Here is a 13,200-nt window from a genome sequence, read left to right as displayed (position 1 = left end):
TATGGCAGTTACTAACAGTGAAGAAAATTTGACTCTGAATGAAAGGAGCTGGAATTACTCATGCTATTAACCTCCCAGAACAGTGCTGCTCTGCAAGACTTGGAAAACACCAGGATGGAAACAAAAGGTGAAATCAATAGCAAAATCCTCAGGAGTTCATCCAAAAAAACCTTTCTTCATTTCTGAAACAGCCATGGCATACAGTTTTAAAATACTTGTGTACCACAATCAGTCATACTCAGCCCCAAACTCTAGCTGCCTCCCCTTTAACTGCATCTGTCATAGATCATCTGTGAACTGCAGAGACTTTGAGGGTGACTACTCCATGCACAATAATAGAAGACAAAAGATCATTGTAAAGTCCTACCAGACAATCCATAGAATGGTCTAGCAATATTTTTTTTTCAAGGCTGCCTGGAAGCTCACTGGTTTTATCAGTCTTCGAAGGGAGCCCATCAAAACAGGTCCCTTAGCCATCCAAGTTAGGTATGGCCAGTCTCAAACCAAGGGAGACAATGACCAATCCATGACAATTGTGTAATAGTCACCTTCCAAACACTACTCTCAACCAAAACCTCAAATCCAGAATTTTCCCAGCATTATAAGTGGCATTCACCCTACTGGGGACAATCTCATATTGTTCTGGCAATTATGAAATTCTAGACTGATCTGGAAGAGCCATCATCTGTGATGAAGCACAATTATCCTTGGTGACACCAAGAATACTGTAGAAAGGGACCTAAGCAGCATAGATAGGGCCTCTGGATTGGAGCACACAGATATCATGTCTGAATTAAAACTATCTAGTTTGCAAGCAGAAGGAAAAAGTGACACCAACAATATACCAGAGAACAAAGAGAAATTAAATTCACCACAGGGACAAGGGCTGCTATTGACATTCAAAACCAGAAGTAGATCAACTAGATAAAGTAATATTTTTTTTAAAAGCATGCATCAAAAGTTTAGGACTCTCTCACTCCTCAGCTTTTTATCTGACAATAGCGTTCCCACAAAATGGATAGACGCTTTGCATTGTAGGCACATTTTGGTTCAGAAGACTCAAAGCATGTCTTAAAAAGAAAAGGAGTACTTGTGGCACCTCAGAGACGAACAAATTTATTTGAGTATAAGCTTTCGTGAGCTACAGCTCACTCCATGAATGCATCCGATGAAGTGAGCTGTAGCTCATGAAAGCTTATGCTCAAATGAATTTGTTAGTCTCTAAGGTGCCACAAGTACTCCTTTTCTTTTTGCGAATACAGACTAACATGGCTGCTACTCTGAAACCTGTCAAAGCATGTCTTGACAACTTTGCAGCAGAGCCAGGGAAATGAGAGTTACAGGACAGGAATCAGTCTTCAGAGACAGGAGACAGCAGGAAGTTATTGTACTAATTTTGTCAATGGAAGGGAAATCTGAGATGCAAACAGGGTATTTCCAAGGACTAAAAATACTGAGAGACTTCCAACTGGAACATCTTGTGTCTGACTCTATTTATAAAAATTCTTATGGAGAGAATCCTGTTAGCTGAGTAGAAAAATGCCATAAAAGTATTAATCATTTTGCCTATTCATATGGATTTGTCCTGTGGTTTTGTAAATATACCTAAATGCCCCCTTTGAAGCACATGACAACGTGCTGTGAGGGGAAAACAGCATACATAAAGAAAACTGCATTTAGCCACAGTAAATGTCACCTGAACCTGCCCAAATAATTAACATATTTATGAATCCCTCTGTATAAAAATTATTTCTATGTACATTTCAACGATAACTTTATATGATGGTACTGCACTATGACACATCAGAGTGCCTGTGTTGTTCTTAACTCTATGGCTGCACTTCTCAGACTTTTGGACCTAAATCCTCATTTGTGAACTCTGCCCTTCAGGTGCAGGAACAAAAACACAAGTGCCTACTGAAAATACCAAGATATATTTTTCCTGATTCTCTTGACTAACACTGAAATGTTGAAGTAAAGCAGATGGATGCTCCACCAATGACAACCCAAGAGGACATTGTGTGGGCAGTTCAAATTAGTTTCAAAGTGGTGAGGGGGTGGTATGTGCAAAATCCTATTAGCAAATAATGGGATTTCTGTGCCTTCTGTACCTCAAAAGACGAAAGCTACTGCACTCAATTTCTTTGCTATTTGCTTTATATGAAGTGATCGCTGAACTCTTTGGTGCTCTGATGGGTGGGCTGCTCCTGTTTAGCCACATCAGCTGTATAGTCAGAGTTGGCCACTCAGAGAGAGCACAGCCTTTACACAACTGTGTGTGCAAAAAAAATTAAAATATTTCAACCTAGCTCATTTCCCCCTTGTTTTTGAAAGTGGAGTAGTGAAGTGAAATCCCAAGATCCTTATCCCCAAGAAATAATGGCATTTGTCTTTTTATTGTTCATTTGATTTGGAAGAAAATCTCCAACGCTCCTATGAGTAAATAGATGCCCATATTTCAGAGTAGCAGTCATGTTAGTCTGTATCCACAAAAAGAAAAGGAGGACTTGTGGCACCTTAGACACTAACAAGTTTATTTGCGCATAAGCTTTCGTGAGCTACAGCTCACTTCATCGGATGCATCCGATGAAGTGATTTCATGAGCTACAGCTCAGTTTTGTAGATTTTTTTTTGTAGAATCTCAGGGTTGGAAGGGACCTCAGGAGGTCATCTAGTCCAACCCCCTGCTCAAAGCAGGACCAATCCCCAATTATTGCTCCTGATCCCTAAATGGCCCCTTCAAGGATTGAACTCACAACCCTGGGTTTAGCAGGCCAACAGTTCATCGGATGCATCCGATGAAGTGAGCTGTAGTTCACGAAAGCTTACGCGCAAATAAATTTGTTAGTCTCTAAGGTGCCAAAAGTCCTCCTTTTCTATATGCACATAGTTTATCCTCCATTCACTATATCAACAATATTCACAATACTGTGCAACAGTCATGCCTCACATTATGGCATCTTTAAAGCCCAGTACTTTTTGTAGGTCATCTAAATCTGTTGTGTGACTTTAGGGATCCCTAATTAGAACTGTGTATTCCACTGCTCTTGGCTGTTCACCTACCAGATGTATGCTCACCTAGAGATATATTGAGATGCCATCGTATCATTCCCCAGATTACTGCCTCTGGAAAGGCGATTCCTCTGGGAATGTTGCCTCTAGATCAGCAAACCATTGTTTTTCCCTTATTGCAGGATCATTCTCAGAAGTACAACTTCCAAAAGGAGAACTCAGGGTGTGATTCAAAAGCTTTGAATTGCTAATTACAAGGGCAGCAGGTATTACTGTATCCACCCTACCAATAAAACCCTGTTTATCTGTAGTGGAATTTTCTCCCGCAAGAGTTTTGGCTGCACACTCCATATTAGATCTAGAGAAAGTTATGTATTTTATTGCTACTAACAGAGGCCATAATTTCTTGCTTGTTACCAGACTGATGTGCATGTTAGTGTGTTCTGCAACTGTAAGAGACACCTGACAGCCCACAGAAAGTTACCTGGAGCAGGAAAAGAGAAACAATCTTGCTTGCAACAAACAAAATTTCAGCACAGACCATTTCTCACATATTTTTGGTTTCCAGAGCTTTGACATTTGAGAGACATTAAGATCAACAGCATATATCACCTGAGGCAAAACACTTCAATATGGATGACACGCTGGTAATGACACCGTAGTACATGGATTCTATTAGTAGTTGCAGTACAGAAACAAAATCAACTGTGTGGATTATCTCTAAACTTGAAATGCTGCATGTTTCCCATCATAATGTTATGTTAATTTTTTTAAAATTCCAAATGTGCATTTTAAAAGCAACACTGCAGTACAAGGAAACGCTGCCTCTAGGTTTCACTATCAAACCATTTCATGAGGAAAGGAGGCTGGGTTGTCAAGTTGTGCAGTCATAACTGAGGTTAGCTAGTATGCTTTCATCTAGAACTTCTCTACAGGAAGCAGTGATAGCGCATGTTGCACCATTGCCCCCCCCCCCCCCCACACACACCCCTGATGCAAGCCTGCCATGTTTTCTTGTTTAACACTTTGCAACTTCTTATAACCTAGAGAGTGAGAAGAGGTGGCAACTCAGCCTCGGACCCTGGGGCTGCTCCTTAACTTTGGCTCACTCCAAAGCATTCTAGTTCTGAGTTCAATAGATCTCACACTCCTATCCTAATGGAGATTACATACTATTAGAGTAGGCTGCTTTGCATCCGCTTTGGGCCTGATCCAATGCTCGTTGAAGGGAATGTGATGACTACCATGGACTTCAATAGGCCTCGAATCAGGCCCTTCATTCCATTGTAGTAGCTTTTTTATGTTTTTTCTTTTACCTTAACACAAAGCCCAAACCTGAACTGTCCCCAAATCACAAATTTTAGGACCAATGTATATCCCTAGATTGGATCGTGCTTGTTCTGAGAAGTATTCCAAGCCAGCTTTACATGCCAAACCTAGTCACATCCAGCTGTTCAGAACACGCAGGAAGTCCGTCTTAATCAAGCCTTCTGCACTCATTAGTAAAAACTGACATTTCACGTTTCAGCTGTAACATACCTAACCAGCTATTTATTTTATATACAGAATAGCAAATGTAGCATTCTCTGACGCCTGTTGTACAGTGGGAGCTCTCCTGACAAAAAGACATTTTATTATGCTTTCCAAACATGATTGTGCTGAACCCTTTTTCACATCCTCTCAAGCATGTTAATAGCAAGTGAGCTTTATTAGTACGCAGAATTAAATTCGCAGGAAACATCAGCAGATGTCGTGATCAGTAATGTGTGATCAGTGCTTGACCTTTTGCCCAGCCTGCTGCATTTGATTAAGTACGTACACTATTGATTAGCAAAATAACCATTCTCAAAAAATACATGTAACAGTTCAGTAACACTTCTCTGTTTCAGGCCATGTTTGGTTCTGTGCAGATTATTTATTCACATGTCAAAATTTTACTCCTTGTTGCTTTTTAATCTAATCCTACCAGGTTATTGAGGACATATGCCTCATTTCAGGAAAAACCATCACTATACAGAGAGTGTGCTTTGAAAATCAGGCAACATTTACAGTATATTAAGTCTAGTAAAACTAATCTAAACCAGAAAGAGTTGTATCCGGAAAGGGTGAATTTCACCCTGTGCTGAGGGCCAACATAGCTCTGTGCATCACTTAGGTCCAGTTAATCTCTTGAGGGCATATATGGGATTTATGTGGTGCACTGACTGGATTCTGATCACAAGTGGACTGCTCATAGAACTTTTCACTGATGTAAAGCCTGTAGACACACGTGCTATTCATCGCCCCACCTCCAGTGCATAGTATATGCTGGGTAAGGGAGACAATGGGTCCAACATCACTATGCTGATCCTTAGGGACCTCACCTCAGAAGTGTGAGAGCAGCCCCTAGGCTGCTCTAATTCACACCAGTGCTAAGCTGGCACAGAATCATTACTGGCCCAGCCCTTTTTGCTGAGTGGTGCTCAGCTGCAGAGGAGAAGAGAGTCCTATGTACAAATGTACTGTTTGCAAAAAGTACCAGACTGGAAGCTATGGAGACTGAACTCCTCTAGGGAAAACTGGGGAGCAATCTGCTCACAATCTTATATATCTATCTATATATACGAGGAGTAGGGGGAACAAACAGGAAGAGCTGAAAGTCTCAGTAAACAAGCACACTTATGATGTAACTGGCATCAGAGATAAATCTCATGAGTAGAATATTGAGAGAGAGAGAGAGAGAGAGAGAGAGAGAGAGAGATGCAGGGCTGGCCTTACCATGAGGTGAACTGAGGCGGCCAGGTCCCAGACTGTGGAGGGAAGGGGGGCATTAGGACCCAAAGTGTAGAAAATTGTGTCTGCTGCTGGTGCATACGTATTCTCTCTGTTCTAGGTGCACAGAGATGGTGGAGTGCTGTGCTGGAGCAAGGAGGGCACAAGAGACATAACAGGCAGGCAGGAGAAAAGGTGAGAGGGAATAACAGAAAGCAACAGGAGCTGCAGGGAGAGAGAGGAGGAGGAGCCTCTTATGTACCTCTCTAGCACCCCCCAGGAACCTGGATTGATTAACACCAGCTTCTCAGGGAGCTTCCTGTTTCCTGCTGCTTCCCTGAACCCACTTGAGGAGAACAGGCAGTCAACTGAAGTAGTTGGAGCCGGTTAGGCCTTTAAGATGCTGATATCTTCCCTCACTCAGGCCCTGCTACCAGCCTGCTTATTTGTTCCCTTCAATTGAGTGTTGAGAGTCACTACAGCTGGCACAGAACAGCAGTCATGAGTGAAAGAAGAAAACGCCCCTCTGGGGCAGCATTCAGAAAAAGAAAGAAAGCAAAGGAAGCTTTTCTATGTAAGCAGGAAGGAGCTCTCCTGAGATACACAGACACAAATGTTCATAGTGAGCCTTCCAGCCCCAGCAAGGATGTGAGTGGTGAGGAGATGCCTGATCTTCCAGTTAGTCAGAGTGCAGGTGACCTGGCAGCTACTGCAGCATCCATATCTCCATCTCAAACTGATGTAATCATGCACATTCCTGAAGAAAAAAGTGTAGATCAGAAAAGAGTGTGGTGGAGGCGCAAGAAACAGCTGCTGCTGAGCTTAGTTCCTTAAATCTAGATGATCCAGGACTGTGGACCCACCTGAGCAGTAGCCAGAGGGACTTCCTTGTACTGCATGGGTAACAGCAAGTGAAAAACTTCATGTTTCCCAAAGACAATGAAAATAGAAGTTTCCATCCAACAAATTACTGGTGTGAAATCCCCAATGGTGACAAAGTGGAGGGGCCATGGCTTATGTACTCAAAAATCCAGAATGCTGCAGACTGTTTTTGTTGCAAACTCTTCCAGTCTAATGTTCCAGCCACATTGGGTTCCACAGGAACAAAGGACTGGAAAAATTTGGCTAGAAATCTGGCATGCCATGAGAAGGCAGCAAATCGCCAGAGAGCAGTCCATAGGTGGAAAGAGCTTGAGATGAGACTAAAGGTTAAAGGCCACCATAGATGATCAGCATCAAGAGAAGATTGCATCAGAGTCCCTTTACTGGAAAAATGTTCTGAAAAGGCTCTTTCTTTTCTTTCAGAAAAATGTTCTGAAAAATGGCAGAAATTGCCATTGTGAGAATGCTTGCTACCGAAAGCCTAGCACTGTGTGGCTCTTCAGATCAGCTGTATGTGCCAAACAATGGAAACTTCCTTAAAATTATGGAGCTGATGGCTGAGTTTGATGCTGTACTCCAGGAGCATCTAAAAAGAGCTGCCACCCAAGAAATGTACACACACCACTATCTTGGAAAAACAATTCAAAATCATCAAGATCATACAGTTACTGGCAACAAAAGTCAAACAGAAGATTGCGGCAGATCTGAAGTCAGCGAGATATTACTCTGTTATTCTGGATTTCACACCTGACATCAGCCATACGGAACAAATGACTTTAATGGTGCGTTTTGTAACAACAACAGAACCTAGTGAAAATGTCCCTGCAGTGGTGACTGTCAGAGAGCATTTTCTAGAATTTATTGACATTGATGATACTACGGGAGCTGGTATGACAAATGTGCTTCTTAAAAAGCTGGAAGATATGGGAATTGCGATAGCTGACACGAGAGGTCAGGGCTACGATAATGGTGCCAACATGAGAGGAAAGAACAGAGGAGTGCAAACACGGATCCGAGAGTTAAACCCTTGAGCTTTTTTTGTCCCATGCAGTTCTCATTCATTGAACTTGGTGGTCAGTGATGCAGTATCAGCTTCTAGTAAGGCTGCTGAATTTTTTAATGTAATTCAAAGCATCTATGTATTTTTCTCTGCATCAGCTCATCGATGGCAAATTTTGAAGCAACATTTGGGAACTGACACTGAAACTACTGAGTGCCACACGATGGGAAAGTCAAGTGGAGGTGACAAAGCCTATCAAACACCAGATTGGGAAGATAGATGATGCCATAGTTGCCATTTATGGAGGATAATGCTATGACAGGAACTGTTCGTGAGAGAACAGTGGCAGAGGGAAATGGAATCACCAAAAACATACATAACTTCATATTTCTGTGTGGCTTATTGTTGTGGCATGACACACTGTTTGAAATAAATGTTGTAAGCAAGAGACTCCAAGGTGTTGACCTTGATATATCTGGAGCAATGGAACAACTGGACAAAACAAAGTCATACCTACAGCCTTGCCAGTCAGATGAGGGATTTCAAAACGTTCTGACGAGCACACAGAAGTTGGCAGAGGAACTTCACACTGAAGCTATTTTCCCACCCACTCAAGAATACAAGAGGCACCGAAGAAGATGACATTTTGATTACAAGGCATGGGATAATCCCATAAAATAATCCCCAAACAACAATTCAAAGCTGAATTCTTTAACCAGGTGCTAGATTGTGCAATACAGTCAGTTGAAGAACATTTCATGCCGCTCAAGGAACACAGCAGTATATTTGGGATGTTGTATGATATTCCAAAACTCCTCACTACACCTGAAGAAGACCTACACCAGCAATGCAGGGCACTAGCGACAGTGTTGACACTTGATGACATGCGCAATATTGATGCGAGTGATTTAGGTGATGAACTGAAAGCCTTTCAAGATACATTTCAGCAGGGTCAACTCCAACGGCTGTCTGGAATATATGTGCTCAAATAAGATGACCGCCCTCTTTTCAAATGCTTTTGTTGCTCTGCGCATACTTCTAACAATTCTTGTCACAGTTGCCGGTGGAGAATGCAGCTTCTCCGAGCTGAAGTTAATAAAAACACATCTACGCTCCACAATGACCCAGGAGAGGCTGGTCGGCCTTGCAACCATCTCAAGAGAGCATGAGCTGGCCCAGACTGTGGACCTGCAGGAAGCAGTTCAAATCTTTGCAACCAAGAAGGCACGGAAAGCACCACTTTGATTATTCAAACAGATAAAAATGCCAGTGTTTATTATGCAGACAAGAAAAGTTAACTTTCAAACGCCTGAACAGCAAATGTGTTACTTAAAATTTTTGAACAAGGCATTTTAAGTTGTTAGTTCTCCTTTATTGGGGTAGGTAGCAGAGCAGTACCATGAGAGGAGTAGAACAGGAAGAAGGTAGAATTGGGACCTTTCAAAGTTTTGGCCCAAGAGAGGGGCATGGGGTCGTTATTTGAGCTCCCCACCTCAGGTGCCAAAATGTTGTGGGCCGGCCCTGGAAAGATGCACAGGTTCTTCAGGAAGGACAGGCAATGGGTAAAAAAAAGAAAGCAGAGTTGCATTGTACATCAAGCACGTATGCCCTTGTCCTGAGACACAGAAGGAGGTGAGAGGCAGACCAACTGAAAGCCTCTCTGTGAAGATAAACGAGGGGCAATGTCATGGTAGCGGCTTACTATAATCTACCAAATCAGAATGAGGTGGTGGGTGAGGCATTTCTAGTACAATCAACAGAAATATCCATCACAAGACCTGGTAGTAATAGGGGACTTTAACTACCTAGACACCTGTTAGAAAAGAAATACAGCAAAATACAAAATGTCCAGTAAGTTCTTTCAAAGTATGGGGAACAACTTGTTTTGGAAGGTGGAGAAGAAACCAGGAGCGCAGCCATTTTAGACTTTATTCTGAACGGGGAGAAACTGACTGTGAATCTGAAGGTAGGTGAAAGTGATTTTGAAATGATAGATTTCATTGTTCTGAGGAAAGGATGGAATGATATACGCAGCAGAATACGGGCATTGGACTTAAAAAAAAAAGCAGATTTTGAACTCAGAACAGGTAGATAAGGTCCCATGGGAAGAAAATCTAAGGGAACAAGTAGGTTGGGAGAGCAGGCAGTTTCTCAAGGACACAATGTTGAAGGCACAACTGTAAACTATTCTGATGCAAAGGAAAGATGGGAAGAATAACAAGAGGTCCATATGGCTGCATCCAGAGCTCTTTAATACCTGAGAATCAAAAAGGAATCCTATAAAAAATGGAAACATGGACAAATTGCTAATTATGAGTACAAAAGAATAGCACAGGCATGTTGGGTGAAAATTAGAAAGACTAAGGGAAAAAATTGAGTTACACTTATTAAAATACATAAAGATTATAGGAGCTTCTATAAATACATTAGGAACAAGAGAAAGACAAAGGAAGTGTACGTCAACTATTTGGCAGGAAAGGAGAGCGCAGTAACAAGAAGGCTGAAGTGTTTAATGTCCGTTTTGTTTTAGTGTTCTCTAAAAAAAAAATGAGAGAGAGAGAGAATTGTAACAGCATGCTTAACACAATTAACAGCAACAAAAAGCCAGAATAGGAAAAGAATAGGTTAAAAAATATTTATATGAGTTAGATGGGCCTGATGAAATCCACCTTAGGATACTTAAGGAACTAGCTGAAGCAATCTTGGAACTATTAGTGATCATCTTTGAAAACTCATGGAGGACAGGTGAGGTCCCAGAGACCTGAAGAAGAGCAAACATAATACTTATCTTAAAAAAGAGGAACAGAGGGAGGGAGGGAATTATAGACTAGTCAGTCTAACTTTGATACCTGGAAAGATACTTAAACAAATTATTGAACAATCAATTTTGTAGCACCTAAAGAATAATGGGGTAAGTAATACCCAGCATGGATTTGTCACAAACAAATTATGCTAAACCAACTTAATTTCTTTCTTTGACAGTTCACTGGCCTCCTGAGTTTGGGGGTGGGGTGGGGGGAAACAGTAGATGTGATATATGTTGATCTTAGTACAGGTTTTGACACAATCTCGCATGACATTCTCTAACCAAAAGGATAATTATGTACTGGAATAGGTTGCAAGGGCCGTTGTGGAATCCCCATCATTGAAAGGTTTTAAGAACATGTTAGATGAACACCTATCAGGAATGGTCTAGCTATATTTGGTCCTACCTCAGCATGAGGGGATAGACTAGATGACCAGACAAGGACATTTCCAGCCCCATGTTTCTATGATTCTATGACCCACACAACAGATACAGGATGGCATTGCCAATGTGTCTTAATCCCAAGCTAGGGAGGGGAGGGTAGCTGAGGCCTGGTCTACATTGAGGGGTGGGGGATGAGCTAAGTCGGTCTAAGTTACGCAACTTCAGCTACAAAAATAGCGTAGCTGAAGTTGACGTATTTAGAGCTACTTACCGCAGTGTCTTCACTGCGGTAGGTCAACTGCTGACGCTCGCCGGTCGACTCTGCCTACACTTCTCACTTCAGTGGAGTACCGGAGTTGATGGCAGAGTGCTCTGCGGTCGATTTATCCCGTCTTCACTAGACGCGATAAATCAACCCCTGCTGGATCGATCACTCCAGAGGTAAGTGTACACATGCCCTCAGTCACAATAAGTGATTCAGTATTTCACCTCTCTGCTGAGGCTGCCAACAAATCTGCCAACTGCAGTGCTGTTTTCTTCCCTAAAATGGGACACCTGTCCCACGGGGACTCACCTGAGGCTATTAACTCATTTCATGTAGGTGATCAACCATCAGAAGATAATTCTGTTTGCTTACTATCGAGGTGGGCTGGATTTGAACTAGTAACTTAGAAGTGAACAGAAGGTTATTGGGATGACGGCAGCTCAAAATGTTGCCAGTTACTGAACGCATGCATTTTTGTGTTCCAACACATGATTCAGACACACAATGGTGTCAAATCAGAAATTTTATGTCAAATCAGAGAAATTTCACACAGTTTGTTAAAACTCTTATCCCACTGCAGTTAAAATGAAACAACATTCAAACACATAGAACTCCTCACTCATCAGCATTTTCAGACCATCAAAATGTTTAATCCCTTGACATTCCAGGCATTTTTGTTTTTTTATTCTGAAATGCTCACCTTATGCTGTGAAAATAAGAGCATTCTTTCTTCACACACACACACACTCCCTATTTTTCCTCTGTGTGATATCTTAGTGAACTGTTTAGAACTATACTTTACCAGGACCAAGCTACTTACAAAGCTCATTTAATTCCACTCCAGACTATCCTGAGGATGTAGAGCGTGATACATAGATAACCATCTTCTTGCTGCTTCCAGAGTTTGCTTCCTCCTCAGGGAACAAGAGACCGAGTTCTAGTTTCAGATTGGGTTGTCTGCACACCTGTGCATCTCCTTGTTTCTTTCATCAACACAAAATGGATACTGGGGGTCTGTGTTGCTGTAATTGCAAAGCAGCTGTTCTGCCTCCCGGGGTTTGGTGTGGATTCTCTGCATATTTGCACAGGAGAGACAGACACACTGGGAGACAGTGGAGAGGAGGAAGGAAAGCTATTCTGCCATTACACTTATTGTCATCTATGAAGGAATCAGCTCTGAGGCAAGGTGGAAGAGGAAGAGAGAAAGCAAATTTTTTATTAGTTTAATAAATCCTGATTAATTTTTGCCTTTGAAACGGCTATGTTTACTTCAACATTTTTCACATAGCCAACGGCTGACACCAGATATCTATGGACCCTACAACATCAGTGGCCCTCCCACTCTCTGCATCCAGTTGTTAGAGGCTCCTCAAAGAGGCAGGCCTTGAAGTAAATAAAGTCTATAGCATTGTATAGTCAGAACTGTGAAAAACTCAGTGTTTTTGATTCACAGGGTTTCATGGGAACCATTTTGTAGGTTTTGGCTTGGGTAAAATTTGCACCCATGAATTTTGCTTTGAATTTTGAACAGACACAGAAAAACACATTGCAAAAAACACATTTGAAACTGCCAACCTCAGCCAGGTTTTGGTCCAAACCACAGACCTTGTCATGGTTTCTAGTTCCACCTGTAACCATAAATGAGCTCAAGTTCACTTGAAACTTAGCCCAGGTTTGGAGAGAGATTTGTGAATCTTGGCAACTCTGGTCTGAGCTTCAGATTTCCTACACAGCCGTAGGTGTGAGGTTCCCTGTTTTGATGTTCTCAGGTGGCCTAATGACCTCAAGCCACTCTTGATTGGGCTCTGCTGCTAAAGACAGCTGCTTCTGTACAAGGCACTTGTGCTCCAGAAGCTACAATGTATTTTCAAATCCCAAAGCCTCTGAAGCCCATTGCCTTGTATGCATCCAAAAATATTAATAAAACCCAAAAGATAGAGAACTATTTTCAAAATGGGACTCATGACCCAAAGTGCATTTAATGCCACTTAAAGAAACACCTATACCTTTTGTCCCGTCCCCCGGTTTAAAGGCAATAAAATGCTTCAAGCACTGGTGCTGCTACAAGAATATCTGCACTTAAGTCAGGTGATTCAATGC

At 41.9% G+C, this 13,200-nt stretch overlaps 1 protein-coding gene across 2 annotated transcripts in view; it reads left to right on the top strand.

The window, feature by feature from the left end:
* Positions 1–13,200, top strand: part of LOC140894943 (zinc finger MYM-type protein 1-like) — a 90,246-nt gene that overhangs the window by 50,815 nt on the left and 26,231 nt on the right. Inside the window, exon 3 of one of the 2 annotated variants that reach the window (XM_073303894.1) lies at positions 5,885–5,958. The exons of the other annotated variant lie outside the window; for it this stretch is intronic. The gene's annotated coding sequence lies outside the window, so the exon portion shown is untranslated. Of the gene's footprint in view, positions 1–5,884; positions 5,959–13,200 lie in introns of those variants that run through there. 2 annotated transcript variants of the gene reach the window in all.

The sequence above is a fragment of the Lepidochelys kempii genome, chromosome 10 (assembly GCF_965140265.1).
Source record: "Lepidochelys kempii isolate rLepKem1 chromosome 10, rLepKem1.hap2, whole genome shotgun sequence".
Classification (NCBI taxonomy): domain Eukaryota; kingdom Metazoa; phylum Chordata; order Testudines; family Cheloniidae; genus Lepidochelys; species Lepidochelys kempii.
Note: the sequence above shows the minus strand (reverse complement) of the source record. Positions and strands in the feature narration are given on the sequence as shown.